Below are 21,670 nucleotides of genomic sequence, written 5' to 3' on the forward strand. Positions count from 1 at the left end.
AAGCATGAGCTCGTATCTATTTTCCCTTCGGCGTGTCCTGACTGTCTTCCCACAGTGCCCAGGCCAGTTCCCCATGGTGCCAGTCTTACTTATTCTTTGATACCAATGGACATGCAGCACCACCTCAGGAAGGGAAGGGCTAGGCCAGCTCCAGCTCAAGTGGAAGTCCCCCTGCCCTGCTGGCCTCACCTGTTACCAAAGGCCATGGTTGTTCCATAGCCACAATTCAGTTCAACATGCATTTGCTTCCAAGTGCTCACTAGATGCAAGCAGCTGTTCTAGGTGCTTTGGGAGTGAAATTGCAGGGTCACGGGGAACATAAAGGGCTAATTTCATAAGAACCTACCAAACAGAGTTCCAAGGTGGCTGTACCATTTTATAAGCCCACAGCAGTATGAGAGATCTCTGGTGCCTACACATCCCTGTCAGCACTTGGTTTCAGCAGTCTTAAATTTAATCATCCAGTGTGTGTGAAATGGAATCTTATTGTGATTTTAGTTCAATTTCTCTAAATACTTGTGATGTCGAGCACTTTTTCATTACTTACAGGCTTTTATATATCTTTATGACATATATAGCCAAGGTTTTTTTGTCCTTTTTAAAAAATTGAATCATTCATCTTTCTTGTTTATTTATAAGTAGTAAAACTTCTTATTTTTCTATATAAAAGTCATTTGTAGCTGGGTACAGTAGCTCACTCCTGTAATCCCAACACTTTGGGAAGCCAAGGTGGGAGGATCGCTTGAATTCAGGAATTCAAGACCAGCCTGGGCAAAATAATGAGACCTCATCTCTACAAAAATACAAAAAGTAGCTAGATGTGGTAGTACATGATATACTCCCAGCTACTTGGAAGGCTTAGGTAAGAGGATTGCTTGGTCCAGAGAGGTTGAGGCTGCAGTGAGCCGAGATTGCATCACCATACTCCAGCCTGGGCAACAGAGTGAGACTCTCTCTCTCAAAAAAAAAAAAAGACATTTGTTAGATTAACGTATTAAGAATATTTTCTTCCAGTCTGTGATTTGCTTTCCAATTTTCTTCACTACCTTTTGCGATGAGAATAATTTTTTAATTTTGTGAATTCCAATTTATTAATATTTTATTGTATATTTAGTGTTTTTGATGTATCTGATACATTTTTGCCTACCCATAATCATAAGTATATTCCCCTATGTTTTCTTCTAGAAGCTTTATAATTTTACATTTTACATTTTGCTCTATGAGCTATGTTAAACTAATTCCCGTGTATAGTATAAGGTAGTGGTTAAGGTAGTGTCTGCAGTTCGTTTTTTATCCCCCATGTGGAATCTAGTTTTTCCTGAATCATTTGTTTAAAGACTTACCATTCTCCATTGACTTTTCATGGTGACTTGGTCAAAACATTGACTATATACACGTGGGTCTATTTCTGAACTTTCTATTTTGTTCCATTGGCCCATTTATCAATGCTTATGTCAGTATCACCCTGTCTTGATGACTGTAGCCTCATAACAAGCCTTGAAATAAGGCAGCATATGTCCTCTAACTCTGATTTGCTTTTTTATGATTGTGTTAGAAAATTTGGTTTCGTTGTATTTCCATATAAGCTTTAGAATAACCTTCTCAATTACTACCAAACAAATCTTCTTGGATTTTCACTAAAATTTCACTGATTGTTTTCAGCAATTGGGGAAGAGTTTCTACCTTAATGATATTGAATGTTCTAATCCATGAATATGCTACATCTCTCTGTTTATTTAAATATACTTCCATTTATTTTTAAATATAGTGTTAGAGGGCACAAAAACAGCTTTGTTACATGGATGTATCGCATAGCAGTGAAGTCTGGGCTTTTAGTGCAACTGTCACCTGTACAGTGTATCTTGTAACCTACCAGGTAATTTATCATCCCTTACCTTCCTACAACCCTCCCACCTTTGCAAATCTCCAGTGTCTATTAATCCACTCTCTATGTCCATGTGTACACATTATTCAGCTCCCACTTCTAAGTGAGAACATGCAATATTTGACTTTCTGGGAGTTATTTCAACTTAAGAAAATAGCTCCCAGATCCATCCATGTTGCTGCAAAAGACATGATTTAATATTTTTATGGATAAGCATATTCCATGGTAGATAAATATCACATTTTCTTTATCCAGTCATCTGTTGATGGACATTTAGGCTGATTCCATAACTTCGCTATTGTGAATAGTGCTACAATAAACATACAAGTGCAGGTATTTTTGGGATAATAATTATTTTTTCCTTTGAATAGATAATTAGTAGTGGAATTTCTGGAACACCGAGACCTGAAAATATAAAAATTCTAAAAGAAACCCTAGAAAAAAACTCTCCTATACATTGGCCTAGGCAAAGAATTTATGACTGACACCTCAAAAGCAAATGCAACAAAAATAAAACTAAACAAATGGAACTTAACCAAATGAAAAAGCTTCTGTATAGCAAAAGAAATAATTAACAACAAAAACAGACAATCTACAGAATGGGAGAAAATATTTGCAAACTATGCATCCAACAAAGGATCTACAAGGCTCTACAAGGAACTACAAGGAACATCCAGAATCTGCAAGGAACTCAAACAACTCGATAAGAAAAATACATAAATAACCCAATTAAAAAGTGGACAAAGGACAAGAACAGACGTTTTTCAAAAGAAGACATATAAATAAAAAATGATCAACACCACTAAACACCAGGAAAATGCAAATTAAAACTACAATGAGATACCATCTCGCACCAGTCAGAATGACTATTATTAAAAAGTCAAAAGACCACAGATGTCGGCAAAGATATAGAGAAAAGGGAATGCTTATACACTCCTGGTGGGAATGTAAATTAGTACAACCTCTACAGAAAACAATATGGAAATATCTCAAAGAAATAAATATAGAGATTCTTTAATTTCTTTCAGCAATATTTTCTAGTTTTCAGTACAGAGGTTTTGCACATTTCCCATGAAATTTATTCCTAAGAATTTTATATATTTGATGCTTTTGTAAATCGTATTTTAATATTTTTATTGGTCAGGGTTTTTGCTAGTATATAGTAATACAACTTTTATATATTGATGTTGTTTCCTACATCTTTACCAAACTAGTGTTATTTCTACAAGGTTTTTTGTTGATTCCTTAAGATTGTCTCTCTCTATATAATGATGCCATGTGTAGATTAAGAGTTTGACTTTTTTCCCCCCAATATTTATGGCTTTCTTTCCTTTATCTTGGCTTGTTACATAGGCTAGGACTTCTACTACAATGTTGAATAGAAGTGGTGACAGCAAACATTCCTGTTTTGATTCTTAGGGGGAAAAACATTTAGTATTTCATGTATGCTGCTAGCTCTAGGTTTTTCACAGATATTATAAATATTTGTCTGATCGTAGATGTTTCCTTTTATTCCTAGATTGTTAAAAGTTATGCTTCTTTTATTTATTTATTTTTCATGAATGGGTTAAATTTCATGAAATGCCTTTTCTGCATTTATGGAGATGATCCTAGGTTAGTTTGCTAAATTATATTAATTAAATCTTTAATGTTAAACAAACTTTGCTTTTCCAAATAAATTCTTGGTCATAAGTATTGCATATACATTATGTGGAGCTAGACAGAATTGCTAACATTTTATTAAGAATTTTTACGTGGAGATGTATTAACTCTTTCACAGACACAGAGTTAATAAGTGGGTGACTCAACATTTGAGCCCATGTCGTTCTGATTTTGTATCCAGTGTACTGTCTAGTATTACATACAATTAATTATATTCAACTGGGGCATGTCAGAAAGCCTATGCTTTTTTAAATATCTAGGGAGATCCTAGGAAATCTGCCAGGAGCAGGTACCACTCAGGTGTTTGTGCCTGCTGGGATGGGATGCTACTTGGAATTAGCCAGGTGGGCCGCAGAGATTAGATCCAAGAAAGGTGTCAGGTTATGTGTATATGGACAGGCTTCCATATTGGTAAAAATCAGAATCTTGATTATCAGTCAAAACCCACTTTAATACCTGGAGAAAATGGTTCTGCTTAAACTGAAGTGTGTTGTAAAGATAAAGAAATATAAGCAGAGATCCTCAGGTTCTTTATTATATTTTATTTCATTTTATTTTTAGTTTCAGGATACATGTGCAGGACGTGCAGGTTTGTTACATAGGTAAATGTGTGCATGGTGGTTTGCTGCATCTATCAACCCATCACCTAGGTATTAAGCCCCACATGCATTAGCTGTTTACCCTGATGCTCCCCTTCCCCAAGACCCCTCCCCCAACAGGCCCCAGTGTGTGTTTTGCCCCTCCCTGTGTCCATGTGTTCTCACTGTTCAGTTTCTACTTATAAGTGAGAACATTTGATGTTGGTTTTCTGTTCCTGCTTTAGTTTGTTGAGGATAATGGCTTCCTGCGAAGGACGTGATCTCATTCCTTTTCATGGCTGCCTTGTATTCCATGGTGTATATGTACCATATTTCCTTTATCCGTTCTATCATTGATGGGCATTTTGGGTTGATTTCATGTCTTTGCTATTGTGAATAGTGCTGCAATGAACACACGTGTGTGTGTATCTTTATAATAGAATGAGATCCTCAGGTTCTACCCTCAGCTCGGGCACCAGTTAGATGTACATCTGTGCATAACATTTTAATCTCTCCGTGGTACAAAACACTTACTTAAGATTACATAAAGTGCTAGATAAGTGCAATTTATTTACAATTAAAATCCAAAACTGACCTTTGTAATGGATCATCAGTATTTCAGCTTTCACCTTTGTCTATGGGGATGCTGGTAATATCCTTCTAGAAAATCAAATGTCCCAAATATTCTCCCTTCTTAGAGCAGGTGCATTTCAAAATACTTTGTGCAAATGTAACAAAAACAGACAGAATAAAGCAACACAACAACGATGATAAACCTGGGCTCTGTTCTTTCAGTTCACTTGTATCACGTCTAGTACTCAGCCTTTAAGGTCATAAAAGGGAGAAAGTCCACTTGAAGTAGAAGCAGAACTCTCCAAAAGCAGTTTTAGACTCATGGCAGGCATAGCACCCAAGGCTTAAAACCTAACGTTTGATCTATATAATAGGTATTTTAAATCAGCAATATTTGAAGAAATGGGTAAAATAGTGCTTTGAAACATCGTGTTACTAGCCTAAAAGTAATCTACCAATTCAAAAGGGAATTACATTTATAAGAAACTGTAATAACAGATATGATGAAATATCATTTTGGCCAGAACTCAATTTTAGATAATGAGTTCATCTGACCTTTAAAGTTCAAGAAAAGTCAGTATTCCAGTGTGTCTAAATAAATCCATGCAGCTTCTGAATGGAGCTGAAGTCTGTGTGTTTCTCATTCTCCCGACTTAAACTCCTCAAACCCTACTCAGAACAGCAACCAGATGTCAATCTGACAACCTATCCTGTCCTCGCTCACACTAAATTAGGACCCTACAGAACCTCAAGAGAGTATATTCAGGTTACCCAGACCAGACCACGGTTCAGGGAGCTGGGAGAAGAAAGTTCTCACATCCTTGCCACTGACTGACATTGAGGAATGCCTGTTTCTTCTCATCTGCTGGGATCTGGGTCACCAGTACTTCTTCAGTCTGAGAGACTATTTTTCTTTCTCTCTTTCTTTCTTTTTGTTTAAATAAGTACCCAACAGCTGGGAATGGCTTCCTGGAACCCCTTCTTTGTTTCTCCCAGAAACGATGATAAATTCATGGGTTTGCCTAAGAAGAATAAACCCAAGACTTCCGACCGCTGGATTCTGTACTTTGTTCCCTAGATTAGACAAAAGGCTAATTCCTCTTTCAAACATATCAAATTATCCCCAGATCAAAGTTTAAGCCCTTGAAACAAGTGATAAATGATAAGACCTGCTTGCACGCGGCTGTTCCTAAAAGGGCTTCTGTGGTGAGAGAGCAAATCTGGTTCCAATAGTAGGAGCAGAAGTTAAGTACTTTCTAATCCCGTTATAGTGGGGAAAGGATCAGACGCGCAGTCCTCAAGCTTTTACTTGACTGGTCATGATACTTGGCGGACATGTTTGGTCCTGGGTGTGTCTGAACATCTGTAGTCAGTAAATAAAGTGCTAGAGCTACTTTTTAGCTTTACTGTTCATATCTAGAATTAAAAAATGTGAAAATAGTATACTTTTGAATAACTTCAATAATTGAAGGAATGACATGACACATTCTGGTGAGTTTAATATTTTAATAGCCAGAAAATTCTTTTGCTCCTAACTCAGGTTGAAATTTTTTTTTTTTATGATTATGAGCTGATCTCATTGTGTTACAAAAAGAGATTCAACACTGACTCTTCCACCATGCAGCAGGGGCCCCTGGGCCAATTTGATTTCCTTCTCAGAGCCTCAGTTTTCAAATCCGTTGGACTATGTGATCTTTAAAGTTCCACACTGCTCTAATATTCCATGGCCTTGCCTTAAGGACAGTAGACCCCACCAACTCTTCCCTTGACTCTGAAGGATCTCAAAGCAATATCATCCTCCTAAGTGTCAACTCTGATACTGCTGGCCTTGGAGAAGGAACAAGAGATTGGGTTGGATGTGCCCTTCTCATGGAAGATGAGTGCTGCTTTATTTGAAGCCAAAACCCAGCATTAATTCCACAATTCAGTTCAACATGCATTTGTTCCAAGTGCTCACTAGATGCAAGCAGCTGTTCTAGGTGCTTTGGGTGCTATAAGGAAAAACAAAACATAAATGTAGTCTTCAGGAACTCGATAGGAGAAATATGACCTGTATTGGACAGATATCAATATTAGAAGGTAGCCTGGATGAGTGCTGAACTCCAAGTAAAAGGAACTGAGGGATTATTTGGAAAGGAAAGACACGTATCAGAGAAATCTGGCTGAAAACATTGAACTGATAGCTGAAGAAAGCTTACTTACTGGTGTTCTGATATTTTTTCCTCTAAACTACTCTTTTAAAGGCCACTACAAAAACTTATTTCTAGAAGGCAAGAGTCTTCACGCTATTTACGGTAGGGAGAACTGAAGGTTATATATAATTTCATGAATTTTATTGGTGGTTTATAAGGTGTACTAATAACATAACATTGAGAAGGGTCAGAGGGCAGACACTAGTAAAGCATTAGGAATTCTTTTGCTGAAATTTCAAAATTTCTTTAACTAGCAGTATATGACACATGGAGCTTGGGTGTTGTTGGCGACCCGTGATTTCCATCACCATCGTAGGGCATCTCATCCTCTTCTCCTTCGGACCTGCCTTAGGAACAGGAGCTCAGACTTTCACATCTTTGTGTGTGGTAGGTGCTATTCCCTACTTTTAATAGGAGAATGTCTTTTTTATCCAGTCAACATGGAGACAGTAATGCTTTCTGATCTCTCAAATTATTAATGTATCTTTTGAAGAATTGCTTTTCAAGTTAACCGAGGTAGAGCAACTAGAGAATTTTCCTATCCCAGAGAGTAACTGCCATTCCCTTTGCTTCATGCTTTGCTGATGAGATGTCCACTGAGTAATACATCCAGCCTTTCTCCCTGGCTTGGTCCTGGCCCTTTAGGGACCTTTGCTTAGACGGACGTGGTGTATTAACAACTAAGCATATTGTGGTCTCTCTTCTTTTCCCCTTCTTTGGCACCACTTTCCTGACAGTGAGATTGGGCATGTCTACACTACAAATCATAGTTCTTCCAAGATAACAGGAGGGCTAATTGTGACTATCTCTCTCAATCACTTATGTGAATTCAGCCTCATTCTTAGTAAAAATGGCATTTTGGTATTCATCTGTCTGACTCTTGTATATTCTCAATTGACTTAGAACTCAGAAATATTTAAAGAGTGTGATCAGTTATCATCCACAAAACTCAGCATCTTAGAGCAGGGTTATTAAGCAAAGATAACTACTGAGTGGGCTTACAAAATCCTTAAGAATTTCTCTTTGCCTGTAAAAGATGCTATCCTTTTAGGAGGGAGAAAGAAAACACACTGGATAAACTTGGGACCCTGCAGACAGGGACCCTGTCATTAAAAGTCTTCATCTATTTTATCCAGAATACAAAGCCCAGCGCTGAGCACTGATGAGTAGATGAAACGGGTGCAATCCCTTGCACTTGGTGGAGGAGACAGGGAGGGAAGGGGAAGGGAGCATCCCGATCCCAGATTGTGTCTGTGTGGAAGCTAATCCCCACTTGGAGCTGGAGTTAACTAGCTTCTGCCACACTCTTCTCCACTCTGGCATGACACAGGTCCCTCCAACGCCCCTGCGCTAAGGGAACATCGTTGGAAGGGCCAGCTTCTCCAAAGGCATGGCCTCCTGGGTTGGAGAAGCTCCTCCTCTGAGGATGGAACTCTCCCAGAGTGGAGTCCCTGAGCTTCCCTACCTCCTAAGCCTTCTCCAATTAAAGAGGCAAAACAGAAGGTCAGGAAGCTGAAATGGACCCAAGAAGGAGGATGCATCCATGCTAAGAGCAAATGCCTCATGGTATTATTGCTCTCCTAATTGAAGCCTAAGTTTTTGCCTCAAACTTTGCCCCAAAGATAAGGGCTGAAAAAAAAAAAAAAACCCCACTGGTTCAGGCACAAGCTCTACCTATTTCAGGTGATCTAAGAGAAATCACAGGAGCCGATCTAATTGAATATCCTCCCCAGGCTGATAGACAAGGCCACACAAGGATATCCTCACACCAGGTGGCTTTGGGCTCTGATTCTGACACTTACTAGCTATGAGAATTTGGGAAAGTTATTTGACTTATCTGATTCTTAATCAGATCCTTCCTCATTATAAACGGAGATTTAAAATGCCTACTTTCTTATGTTGCTCTATAAAAATGTGTGTATAGAAAGCACCTAAAATAATTCCTGTTATATAATAAGAACTAACTAAATGGTATTCAGAGTTCTTCATTTTCAGGATACACCCAAGAACTGTCTGTAAGTAGTTTTGACATCCAGGCATGCACCAAGACACCTGGACATATACAGGTGCACCACATACCTAGACCTGTACATGTTCTTAAACACTTTTGATTCATCTGGACATGATTCCCAGTTTAACCCGTCTGGAAGGTTCTTGACACACACAAGATCCTTAGAACACTGCAAATAAGATACAGAGAGATGACAGTGACTCTTAACCACGCTTCAGAAGTCACCGACAATTTTGCAGGTGATGCCTCAGAAAGGAAAATGGTAGAAAACTCCCCAAATATCTTAAGAAAGGAAACAAAAATTTCCTGGAACCAATCTATTCAAGAGCGAGACTGAAAATAGGCCAAAGTGAAGCAGAAAGGAAAGGGAAAAGGAGATCAAACAGCAGCAGAGGTGATCTTACATTGGGTTAAGTCCATAGAAAAGACTGTGAACATTAGAAGTCAAACCCTGCTGATGTTTGGAACTGTCTGCTGACAGGAGCTCACTGTGGGGCAAGTCACGGAAGGAAAGGGTTGTGAAAAAGTAGTTTTAGAAACCGTGAATCATCCCAGCACTTTGGGAGGCCGAGATGGGCGGATCACAAGGTCAGGAGATCGAGACCATCCTGGCTAACACGGTGAAACCCCATCTCTACTAAAAATACAAAAAGAAATTAGCTGGGCATGGTGGCAGGCACCTGTAGTCCCAGCTACTAGGGAGGCTGAGGCAGGAGAATGATGTGAACCCGGGAGGCGGAGCTTGCAGTGAGCCTAGATCATGCCACTGCACTCCAGCCTGGGCGACAGAGCAAGACTCCGTCTCAAAAAAAAAAAAAAAAAGAAACCAAGACGCATAGCATTTCCAGTCTGATTTGTGCTCAACTGGATTCAGAATTTACAGCAAAATCAGAGTTCGAGGGTAGGAAATTTAGAGATGATCTAGTCCTAATACTTACTTCCAAGTTCTAGGAGGCAGAGATAAAACTCTTATGCATAGGGAAGTGTGCATAAATAAAGGTATTTAAGTGTTAAAAATAATAGGGGCAGCTGAACTACAGAAGGCAATTAAGTATGATAGGGTTACAGAAAAAAGCATGTAAAAATTTAACTTCCAGACTTCCCAATTGTTCTGCTGTAACTCTTTGGGTCAATAACTCGTCAAGGAAATCTGATCCTCAAAACCTTACCTGGAACTGTATGGGCTCCCCAGTGACCTCAGGAAAAAGGTCAAAACCATATCCCTTGCTTCAGTGGTCAGCAGGAGAAGTGACGGCTCCCAGGCCATCAGCAGGTGAGTGACAGGTGGGATGGAAACCCTATATTCTGTCCTTGGTCTTGTGCTCTTCCCAATATGCCATACTGCTTCACAGAGGTGTCCCAAGCCTTTGTTCCTGAAGAGGTGGCTGAAGGTAACTAGAGGCAGCATGTCCTCTGCAGAGATTTGAATGTCATCCTCCCTGAAGGCAGAGGGATAACAGCCACAGCCCCACCAGCTGAGCAGGCCATGAGTCAGTTCAGACCATAAACGAAGTGACGAGTATAGATCAAGGCCCAGCATAATAGACACCGTACCAGTCAGGGAAATAAAAAATCCTGCAAAGTTCTGGGCCAGAAATTCCTACCCAGAGTTAGAAAATTAACTGATAGCCCTTCTGCTCTAATTCAGAGGCATTTGAGCAATGCAGAGCAGTGAATATTCCACATTTAAGTCCAATATCATAAGGCATTTCAATTCCCCAAATCCCTTCTCTCTTTTCAGCCAGCTGTCTCCTTTCTTCATAGTGCGCTCTGTGTAGAGGCCTCTCTGGACCAGTCGGCTTCTATCATGGAAATCGTTCTGTTTCCCACTAAAAGGGAAAAGAAAATTCACCCATTGAACCACGGCAAATTGCACTGACAGTGTGGAGACCCCAGAGAGGTGCCATATTGATTAAAATGTTCAAGTTAGTAAGAAAGGAAGAGAGGAGAAAGGAACCGTGTAGACTCTTTAAAGACAGGGACGGAGAGGAGGAGGAATAGGGGTGGAGGAAAAGAGGGCAAAGAGCATCCAGCTCTTGCAGCCTGTCCCCCTGGAGATGTTCCAACATGATTCGCTGGGCACACCGCGAGAAAAAGCATCTAGGATGCAGAGGGCCAGGCTGGAATTGTTGCCCATCCCCGCACTCGCGCGTCGCAGATGCAGCCCTCCGCTGTCTCCCCGTTGTGGGGAGCAACACTGCGAGGTGCAGCCAGGAATCTGCAGAGCAGACCCTGCAGTGTAGTGGACAGCGGACAGCTGGATGCCATCTGGAGGTGTAGGTACAGCGCTAGCCCGAAGGGGGTTTGCGGGAAGCACTGAATTTTTCTGAATGACCCTGGGAATAAGGATCCATCACAAGTGTCAGCTTAAATGGTTCCCTGCATTAACAGTCATCAGTAAACAGAGTAGTAGTGGCTCACACTGTGTCACAGTGCTTGACAAAGTGCACTATTTCATCTAGTCCTTGCTGCCTCCCAATCAGGGAGAGATTTTTGTCACTGTTTTACAGATGAAGAAACTGAGGCTCAAAGAGATTCAGTGACTTACCCAGGAGAGAGGAAAGCACAGTGCCTTTCCTTGAATGAGGTCACAGCGCCCCAGGTTCATAAAGCATCCTCCAAAACCCCAAGGAAAAGTGGTCTAACTCCTCCGCCTCCCTTCTCCTGCTGCTGTATGTGGCAATGACACTGACTCTCCCACCCTCACAGCCCAAGGTGGAGCTGGTCTGACTGTAATGCTCCTCGCGTGCTCTCCTGGTTGTATGTGAACTCAGTCGGAACGTGCCCCAGCATCAGGATTCACTCAACACCTATTTTTTTTTTTTTAATTCCAACTAGAAAGTGGGAGATTCCATGATTTTTAAAAATCCCAGGTCTAATGGGCCAGGAATTTTATTATTTTGCCCACTGAACAGAGAAAACAACAGAAGGTCAGAATGAGACAGCTGCCTTAGTCACAGCACAGATCACTCGGTCTCAATTCAAGGCTTTTTGCACCCAACGTATCACCTGCATTCAAGGACCAAGCTCCTTTGCAGAGAAGCAGGATACTGGACTGCATGACCTTGAGAACTCGCCTTGACCCTGGGGCCGCTTATGGAGGACTGTGGCCGGCTTGGAGGTGTTAGGGCTATGATTCCTCCATACTTAGTCTGACGGATGAGTCGTGGAATGGGATCTCAGAGACTTTGGCTCTAGGCCTGGTTTTTACCACAGGCTGGTTGTGTGACTTCAGGCAAGTCGCTTCACCTCTCTGGGAGCTGTTTTCCTGAGAGTGATCTGAGGGGTGGGATGAGATGGTCTCTCCTTCCTGTGCCATGTGCTGGCCCCAGAGCCAGGTGGCTCTGCTCTTCTGTGCTGGTTGCTGTTCGGTGTTGACTGAGTTCATCTGTTTCCTGAGACACATGCAGCTGTCCCCCCTTCAATTACTTCATCACAGGCGCTGACAGACCCTTCGGGGCAGGGCTCTTGGCACTGCCTCGCTGGGGAGCATCTCCAGTCATTGCCAGTCCTCATCAAATTCAGATTTATGGAGTGTGAGGGCAGAGGAGACCCAGGAAGGCCATGGAACACACGGTCTCAAGGCCCCTCAGGAGCTTGTGCTCTGCTCTTGGGCCATTTCCCAAGACACTCTGTCCAGCGGGTCAATATCACAGTTCTCACCTCTCCTAGGGCAGACACACTCACCATTTTAACCAGGTCACTCAGCAGCTTTACCCCAGCAGCAGTACCAAGCCGGACGTGAACTTCGTATACTGTTTCTATTTTATCTATTTTGTTTGGACCACCAGTTAGGCTACGGGTTTGGTGAAGACCAATATGCAGGAGAATCTTGAATCTAAACAAATGACATCATCTTTATCCTCGAGTAATGGTAATGCCAATAGATGGTGTTCTCACCTCGTTATTGTGTGCTAACCATTCTTCTAAGTCCTGTACATACTTGTACTCATTTACTCCTCCCAATCATCCCTGGAGGGTGGACTGATTGAGTCTGTTTGACTTACAATACAGCCATGCCTCGCAGTGCAAGCTGCTTGCCTGGGATTCGGACTGGAAAGGTTATACGCCTCACTCTTGCCCATGTGCCCCGGCTTAGTTGGGGTAACACAAAACAATAGCAAACGGAAGAGTCCACCAACAAGAGCTAAAATCAAGTGGCACAGAGTGCACATGTGCGGGTGCTGGAAGGAAGGAGAGAGTACCAGAGGATGCGGCATTTGGGAAGGGTGGTTGGGGGCTGGCCTTTCCAGGATAAGTAGGATTTATCCAGAATAGTAGAGGAAGAAGCTGCATAACAGGTAACAGCCTGAATGTAGTGAGGTGTGGCGTAGGATCTGTGTGGTGAGTGGAAAAGAAAGTGAGGCATGTTTCATTCTCATCCCTTCTGTCCCCTTCCTCGTGGCTTGATGTCCAGGGATTTCTGGGTCTCTGCGGATAGGTGTGCAGTGGGGATATCAGACAAAGGCCTGCTTTCTTATGGGAGACAAGAAAGATAAAGAGAATATGACCCCAAATATTTTCTGAGCCTGTCTGCAAGGTTGGCGGACACTAGTTTTCAGGTAATTTTGCTCTTGGAGCAGAATTTCCCCCACTACCTTTGAGAGCTAGAGAGTAGAAGGAGTTAAATTGCACCCTGCATTACTGCACTAATTACACAGTGAATTTTCAGTCCTGGTTTACTCTTTGACACACCGTAAGCAGAATTCTTGCATATTCGGATGACAGTTTGTCCTCAGGCAATGCCTCACACCCTGCTCTGTACCGCTGTTCAGATGGACATCAGAACAGTATGTCTCCTCCGTGAACCCAAAGGCAGTGTTAGACATTGGTCAAAATCCAGCAGCATGCCTAAGAAGGGGCTGAGGTGCACGTGTGCTCTGTGACTAAGGGATGGGAGCCAAGCCCCATGGCTGAGTGACCAGAATCAATGCCAGTGAGGGTCAAGATGGGCAGCAGAGTGGACTAGGGGCAGAAGATGCCAGGTCATTAGCAAACCAGAGACTGCAAGGACTGGAATTCTGGCTTTTAGGTATTACCACTAACCTATGCTGCCACCAAGTGCTCATTTTATCAGCAAAGTCTTCTTAGAGCCAGGGCTGGAGATGCCTCTCCTCCAGGCTCGCCTGGCTTCCACCACCCCTGCAAAACACACAGCACACGCATTCAGAAATAGGAAAGGTCAAACCACAAACCCCCTGACTGCTCTGTCCCCATGGCTTTATTTTTAGGTTAGAAAAGACCCCTTTCCTCTTCTGACTCATGATCCCGCTGACAAATATTCCCTTAGTGGAGAAAGCTAAATAGAGTCATTCCTCATGTCACATTCTCTTGAATCAAAGAAGCTCTTGTGACTGCAGCCTGTTTTGTCATTCTGCATGCTGCATGCACTGAATGTCCATGTTCTGTGGGCACTTCTTCAGACCAAAACACTAAGGCCACAGAAGCCCCTCCCTCCCTCCAACGGCAATGACCTTCCCTCTTGCCCCCAGGCCCCCACCAAACTAAGGCAGTTTATTGTAACATCTTGGGTGATGTTACTGGACATTTTGCTCAGGAGTCACTCCTTTGACGGTGGGGCACACCCATGTCAGGGGTGACCAGAGATATAAAGGGGGCTGGGGAAACCGAGGTAAACTATGGACTTAGGACACTCTCAAGCACTGTCTTAGCCCAGGAAATTGCAGAGTGTGTTGGAACCAAGAATCCCTTGTTGATGAGACCTGGAGAGCAGACTCAACCCTGAACTGTGATTTTGGCTAGTCCTCGTAGCTTTTCTGAACCTCAGTTTCACTATCTTTCAATCTAATCTTTAGCCCTGTGAAATCCACATGTTTCTCCTGTCACTTTCTAGGTGGTTTATTGCTCAGAGATCCTTTCGTAGGGAGTAAAAATTAAGGCATGGATATCCAGCATGTCATTTCCCTATATCCTCTTTGTATAGAAAACTGACTAAATTATTTTTAAAACTTTGAGACTGGAGGCTAAAATGTAGACACCTGAATCTCCTCTGAGTTTCAGGTCTCATGTCATCTGTCACTATAGAGAAAAGATACTTGGTTGAGAGCATCACAAACTATTGATTTGATCTGATCCACCACCAAAATGGCTCACATTCTTCCAGCAAACTTCTTCACATTCTTGATTTTATGTAATGTTCATGACAATCCTGGGAGATAGGTACTTCTGTCCTCATTTTACAGGTGAGAAAATTGAGTTTCAGGAGAGACTAAGTCTTTTGCTTAAGACCACTGAGCACTTGTATGGCTTAGGATTGTCTTCATCCCGAGTCTTCTGACCTTTAAGAATCCTTCACCGAGTCACTGTGGAACAACATCTGCCACACCATGCAATAGGGATTCCTAGGACAATGACTTTCTAGAGGTCCTGGCCTTTCGTGTGCTCCCAAATTATGACAGGCAATCCCTCACCTTTCCTGGGAAGTTGTCCCCCATGGTTGCAGGGACCCGGAATTGCAGGCAGGAAAAGCCAGGCACACAGCTGGTCTCCCACCAGTCTCCTTCCTCTGCTCCCGTGGAAAAGAAACCCAATCTCTCCAGCCCAGTGTTTGGGCTCCCGGGAGCCTCAGCCTACAGTGGCTGATTGAATTATCTTTATTGGCCTTATTACCATTGCCAAACCTCTGGGGAGGTGAACCAGATGTCCCCATTTGACCAGCCATTGCAGTTGTGTCCAGCAATGTCCAGCTGTTCCAGGCTTCATTCACAGAGCATCCCATTTATCTTGGATTTCTTAGTGCAATAATCAAGCTGCCAGGGGAGAAAAGGATGCTCCATTCCTGACATCAGGGAGAAAATATGAATCAGGAATCTAGAAAATGTTGCTAAGCATTGTTTTCTTCCCAACATGCACCCAGCCCTCCCTTTGCTCCCCACTGAACCAAGGAGGTATGCTTTGCTTTCCTTCCTTGAAGAATCTGATCCAGGCATCTCTCCTTTCAGAAAAGATTTTCTAATCATTCCTGAAAATCTGCTGCATTTTAAGGTCAATCCCACGAAGTAATTAGCTCTTGGGTTTTAGTTCTGTGTCTTTGAAGAATTAGGATAACACAGCTGTATGAATAACTCAGCTCCAAAGAATCACCAAAAAGAGCTTTAAGCCCAGGGAACACTTGGGGACCTTCAGCCCTTCACCTTCCCTTCCTACCCAAGTGTAATTTCATGTTTATTTTCAGGACTGGGAATAAAGTGCCACTCCAGCTTGATCGTGATCAAGATAGAGAAGTCAAGTTGTCACAGATTCTATCACAAGATAGAGAAGTCAAGTTGTCACAGGCACACACAGTGCCTGACGTGTGCTGAGGCATTGACAAGAAACTCACACTGTTTAAAACGTGGAGGGACCTGTGTCCTGGTTCGACTGTGCCTCAGACATGCTGTGTCTGAGGCACACTGGGGGTATGCTCATCTCACAAAGATTTTGAGGAATCTTTTCCACCCATCCTAATACTAAGCGGAGTCCCAAGCTGACTTACATGAGCAACCCAATCTTGCACCTCTGGAGCCAACTTAACGTATCAGGGCTTAGGTACTGACCCAGACTGGACCAGTCAGAGTCTTTTCCCTAAGAAACTGGGCTGGGAACTAGGAGAGCCCACCTTCCTTGGGCTGGTCTCTTACACTGGTGAGGGGTGCCGATGGCAGCCTTGTTCTCTATCACATGAGCTAGAGAGCAGAGACAGTCCCGCAGAGAGTGGGGAATGAAGGGGGCCTAGAGAGAAATAGCTGCCCCCAAAAGCAACGTAGAAAGGAAAACAGATGACCACGGAAAGCCAGGCTGTCAGCTCTCTGCACCTACACATTTTTCTCCGGGAATTCGTTTGACTCAGCTTAAACAAAAGAGGTGACTTATGAAGGATGTTGAAACTAGTGGGCGAAAGTTTATAGTGAAAAAGTATATGTGCATGATCTCAAAGCAAAATTTGTTAATGACAAATGGAAAATAGTAACTGCACCGTTAAGAAGCTGGCAAACACCGTCTTAAGAAAGTAATTGAGGTTAACTTCACCGGTAATGAGATGCCTCAGCATCGTGTACCACCTGATGTGTGCACTGAGAGGGAGCGGGGAGCACTTGGTGGTCATGTTCGCCACGGTCCATAACCTCAGCCCATCATGAGACACATCCAGAGACCCAAACTGAGGGACATTTTACAAAATATCTGGCCAATACTCTTTCATGATCTCTTTCAAGATCATGAAAGATAAGGCTCAAAAACTGTCTCAGATTGATGAGACATGAAAATGAAACGCAACCTGGGATGCTGGATTAGATCCTGGTAAAGAAAAAGACATTCATAGGAAATGTGGTGAAATCTAAATGAAATCTGCAGTTCAGCTGATAATACTGCAGGAATGTTTGTTTCTTGGTTTTGTTCACTGTGTGATGATTATGTCAGAAGTGAACACTGGACAAAGTTGGGTAAAGGGTATGTGAGAATTCTCTGTACTAGTGTTGCAACTCTTCTGTAAGTCTAAGAGTATCTCAAGATATAAAGTTTTACAATGATGAGATATGGCTACGAAGAAGGGAACAACAGAAACAGGGACCTACTTGAGCGTGGATGGTGGGAGGAGGGAGAGGATAAACAACTTTACCCATCAGGTACGAGGCTTATTACCTGGGTGATGAAATAGTCTATATCCCAAACTCCCGTGGTGCACAACTAACAAATATAACAACACTGCACGTGTACCCCAGAACCTGAAACAAACATTATGTATTTTGTTACATTATAATAGAGCATATAATGTAATGTGATATATATTATAATATAATATTATTATATTATATATTCTCTCTCTATAGATAGATATATATATACATATATATATATATATATTTTTTTTTTTTTTCTGAGACGGAGTCTCGCTCTGTCACCCAGGCTGGAGTGCAGTGGCCGGATCTCAGCTCACTGCAAGCTCCACCTCCCGGGTTCACGCCATTCTCCTGCCTCAGCCTCCCGAGTAGCTGGGACTACAGGCGCCTGCCACCTCGCCCGGCTAGTTTTTTGTATTTTTTAGTAGAGACGGGGTTTCACCGTGTTAGCCAGGATGGTCTCAATCTCCTGACCTCGTGATCTGCCTGTCTCGGCCTCCCAAAGTGCTGGGATGACAGGCTTGAGCCACCGCGCCCGGCCTAGATATAGAATTTTTAAGTGGTAATATGTTATGAAGATAGAGGGGTCCCTCATAGAATTCAAGATCATGGATGTATTTGAGCCTCAGGCTTATGTTAGTGCCGGTGACTTTTGTTTCTTACAACAAAAACATTCTGACGGGTGCACCCTGAGAAAATCGTTTAAATTCTCAAAACTTCAGATGGAATCTGCCCTCAAGCACCACAGAACATTGAACTTCAGGCCCAGCATCTGACAAGTCACAAAGCATCATCGCTGTCCTCTGTTCTAGCCTTGCAAAAGCCAATTTTGAACATTTATCACGAGATCTTCTCTTTCAGTCAATTTTTAAGGGCACAACATTCTATTAACTATCGGCAACCAGTGACACCAATAAAGCTGTTTAAAAAAAGGCAAGTTATAGTTGGCGGGGCGCGGTGGCTCAAGCCTGTAATCCCTGCACTTTGGGAGGCCGAGACGGGCGGATCACGAGGTCAGGAGATCGAGACCATCCTGGCTAACACGGTGAAACCCCGTCTCTACTGAAAAATACAAAAAACTAGCCGGGCGAGGTGGCGGGCGCCTGTAGTCCCAGCTACTCGGGAGGCTGAGGCAGGAGAATGGTGGGGACCCGGGAGGCGGAGCTTGCAGTGAACTGAGATCCGGCCACTGCACTCCAGCCTGGGTGACAGAGCGAGACTCCGTCTCAAAAAAAAAAAAAAAAAAAAAAAAAGGCAGGTTACCAGATGGAAATCGTGCTTCTCTAAGGACCCAGAAGAGAGAAACATAAATCCAATTTACTCACTTTGCCAATACTGCTGATCATTTTCTAGGCTGAGTTATGGACTTTCAGAACTAGACTTCCATCCAATGACCATCCAGCCACTCAGACGTCATCTAGTGTAACCTCCCTCCCTGTGCAGGAAACCTTTGCACAATCCTGCCTAACACTACAACACATCTCAGATAACTGAAAGATGAGCGCTGCACATCAGCCTTTTCGTTTCTCAGTCAAATCTGTACTCATTAGAAAGAGTTTCTTGTGCCTGGGGTGATGATCAATGGCCCGGTGTGCCCAGGTCAGTTTCAGTTCATGGGTGTCATCTGGGTGTAGTTATTTCTAGCACCCCTCTTATTCATCACCTTCCTTCTACTATTACAGACTCAAAACAAAACAGAACAACAACCAAAAAAACCTGCCTCTTCTTAGCTAAACATGAGGACTAAGACTTCATAAAACAGAATAAGCATATCCCTCTTTCAAACAGTGCTTCAAATATTTGAAGACAGCTATCTTGTCTACCCCCATGCCTAATAATCCAGTTCCCCAAGCTGAGCTTCCTAAGCCACAGCTTCCAGAATCCCCAGCACCCTCTTAGGCCCCCTCTGGATGTGCTCTGAGGACTAAGGGCTGCAATAGAATGCAAACCTCCAGTTGTGATGAGGCTAACTCTGAGGCATTAGGATTATTACATCCATCTTTTTAAGGTAACATTGGCCAGTATTACCATAATGCAGGAATTAGAGGCCCATCAAATGACCGACAAGAGGGGATAAGTAAATAGTTTATGGTGTTATCAAACTGTGGAATATTATATAGCCATTAAAATCACATTGTGGAAAAATACTTAAGACCGTGGAAAAGAGCTCAAGATACAATCTTAAGAAAGCAGGACACACAGGAATGAATAAGCCCTAACTACCTGCAGCAACAGGGGTGGACCTCAAAGCATTATGGCAAGGAAGAAGCAGACACAATTCAGTCTGGTTCCTTTCCATAAAGTTCGAAAACAGCCAAAACTCACTAATAGTGTTAGAAGTCAAATTAGGGCTTTCTGTTTATAGGGGAGACATGATTGCCAAGAGTCATGGGGGCTTCTGGAATTTTGGTAATGCTTTGTTTCTTGATCTTCTGGGTGCAGGTTAACGGAATGTGCTCACTTTTTGAAAATGCAAGCCTTGCACTTTTGAGTTGTGCACTGTTATGAATGTATTTTATGCTTCTGGAAAGTTAACATTAAAAATAAGAAGAGGCAGGGCGCGGTGGCTTATGCCTGTAATCCCAGCACTTTGGGAGGCCGAGGCGGACGGATCATGAGGTCATGAGATCAAGACCATCCTGGCTAACACGGTGAAACCCCATCTCCACTAAAAATACAAAAAAAAAATTAGCCGGGCCTGGTGGTGGGTGCCTGTAGTCCCAGCTACTCGGGAGGCTGAGGCAGGAGAATGACGTGAACCCGGGAGGCAGAGCTTGCAGTGAGATCGCACCACTGCACTCCAGCCTGGGTGACAGAGTGAGACCCCATTTAAAAAAAAAAAAAGAAAACAAGAAGAAAGAAAAAAATCAGTATACAAAACTCAGTTCTGAAACTGCTACTTGTATTTTAGGATTGAATAAGTAACTAAATGAGTCATCAATGATGACAGCCAAGATTTTCACTGTCAAATAAAGAAATTTCAAATTAGTGAGGGAGGAAGACTAGAATGAACCCTATAATCGTGGATTAGAGATTAGTATAACCACGTGAACTCTTGTTTATTTTAAGAACTCATGTTTACTTAGACTGATAAGTAGAAATACAGAAGTGATCATAGCTATGTGTCTATGCACACGTACATACAGATATTTCCTAGCTCTGCCTGCTGAGAAGGTCTGGCAGCGGTGACAACCCAGTAGCAATGGGCACCCCCAGAGCCCAGGGATTGGTTTTTGAATACGATTCTCCAAGGAAAGAAATCAGGACTCCTAGGAGAAATGGTCGATTGCAGGGCAGAGCAGGAAAAATGTCAGGGGAAACTTGTGGGGGCACAAAGTAAGCAAGTGCTCACCAAAAACAAAAAGGAGGTGGGATGGGGCAAGCTGAAGAACACTGGAGCCAAGCTGAAAGAGACCCCCCATTCCCAACTGGGACAACCTGAGTGATAACACAAATAATTATAACCCTGCAAAATAAAATGCATATCCATGGCTCCATAGTGATATAAATAAATGATTGAGTAAATAAATAAATGAGAGACAAAGGACAAATATTTCTCTCTGAAAAATTCCAGATAATATACGTAGACACTCCCGCTACTCACCCCAGAAGGCTTAGAACTTAATCCCCCTCCCCTTGAGTGTAGGCTGGACTGTGACATGCTGCCAAAGAATAGTATATAGGATGGGAACACAGTAACTCCACAGGGGAGAAACCAGACGGTCATAACCACGTGGTAGGTCATGTTGATGTGCCACCCTCGGCTGTAGTGCAGTGAGGGGCACTTCACCCCTGTGGTCCTCCCATTAACCCACAACCCCAGCCTAATCATGAGAAAGCATCAAGCAAGCCCAATTGAGGGGCACTCTGCAAAATACTTGACCAGTGCTCTCCAAAATTCTCAAAGTCATAGAATACAAGGAGTAGCTGAGAAACCAGGACACTAAGGAGACGTGAAGACTAAATGCAGTGTTGTATCTTGTATTGGATCCTAGAAGAGAAAAAAAGGACATTAGTAGAAAAACTAGTGGAATCTAAATACAGTCCATCATTTAGTTAATAGTAATGTGCTGATGTTAATTTCTTAGTTTTCGCTATATAGGATGTTGTTAACATTACGGAAAGCTGGATGACAGGTGTTTAGGAACTCT

This window comes from Trachypithecus francoisi, unplaced genomic scaffold, assembly GCF_009764315.1.
Source record: "Trachypithecus francoisi isolate TF-2019V2 unplaced genomic scaffold, Tfra_2.0 Lachesis_group11, whole genome shotgun sequence".
Classification (NCBI taxonomy): Eukaryota; Metazoa; Chordata; class Mammalia; order Primates; family Cercopithecidae; genus Trachypithecus; species Trachypithecus francoisi.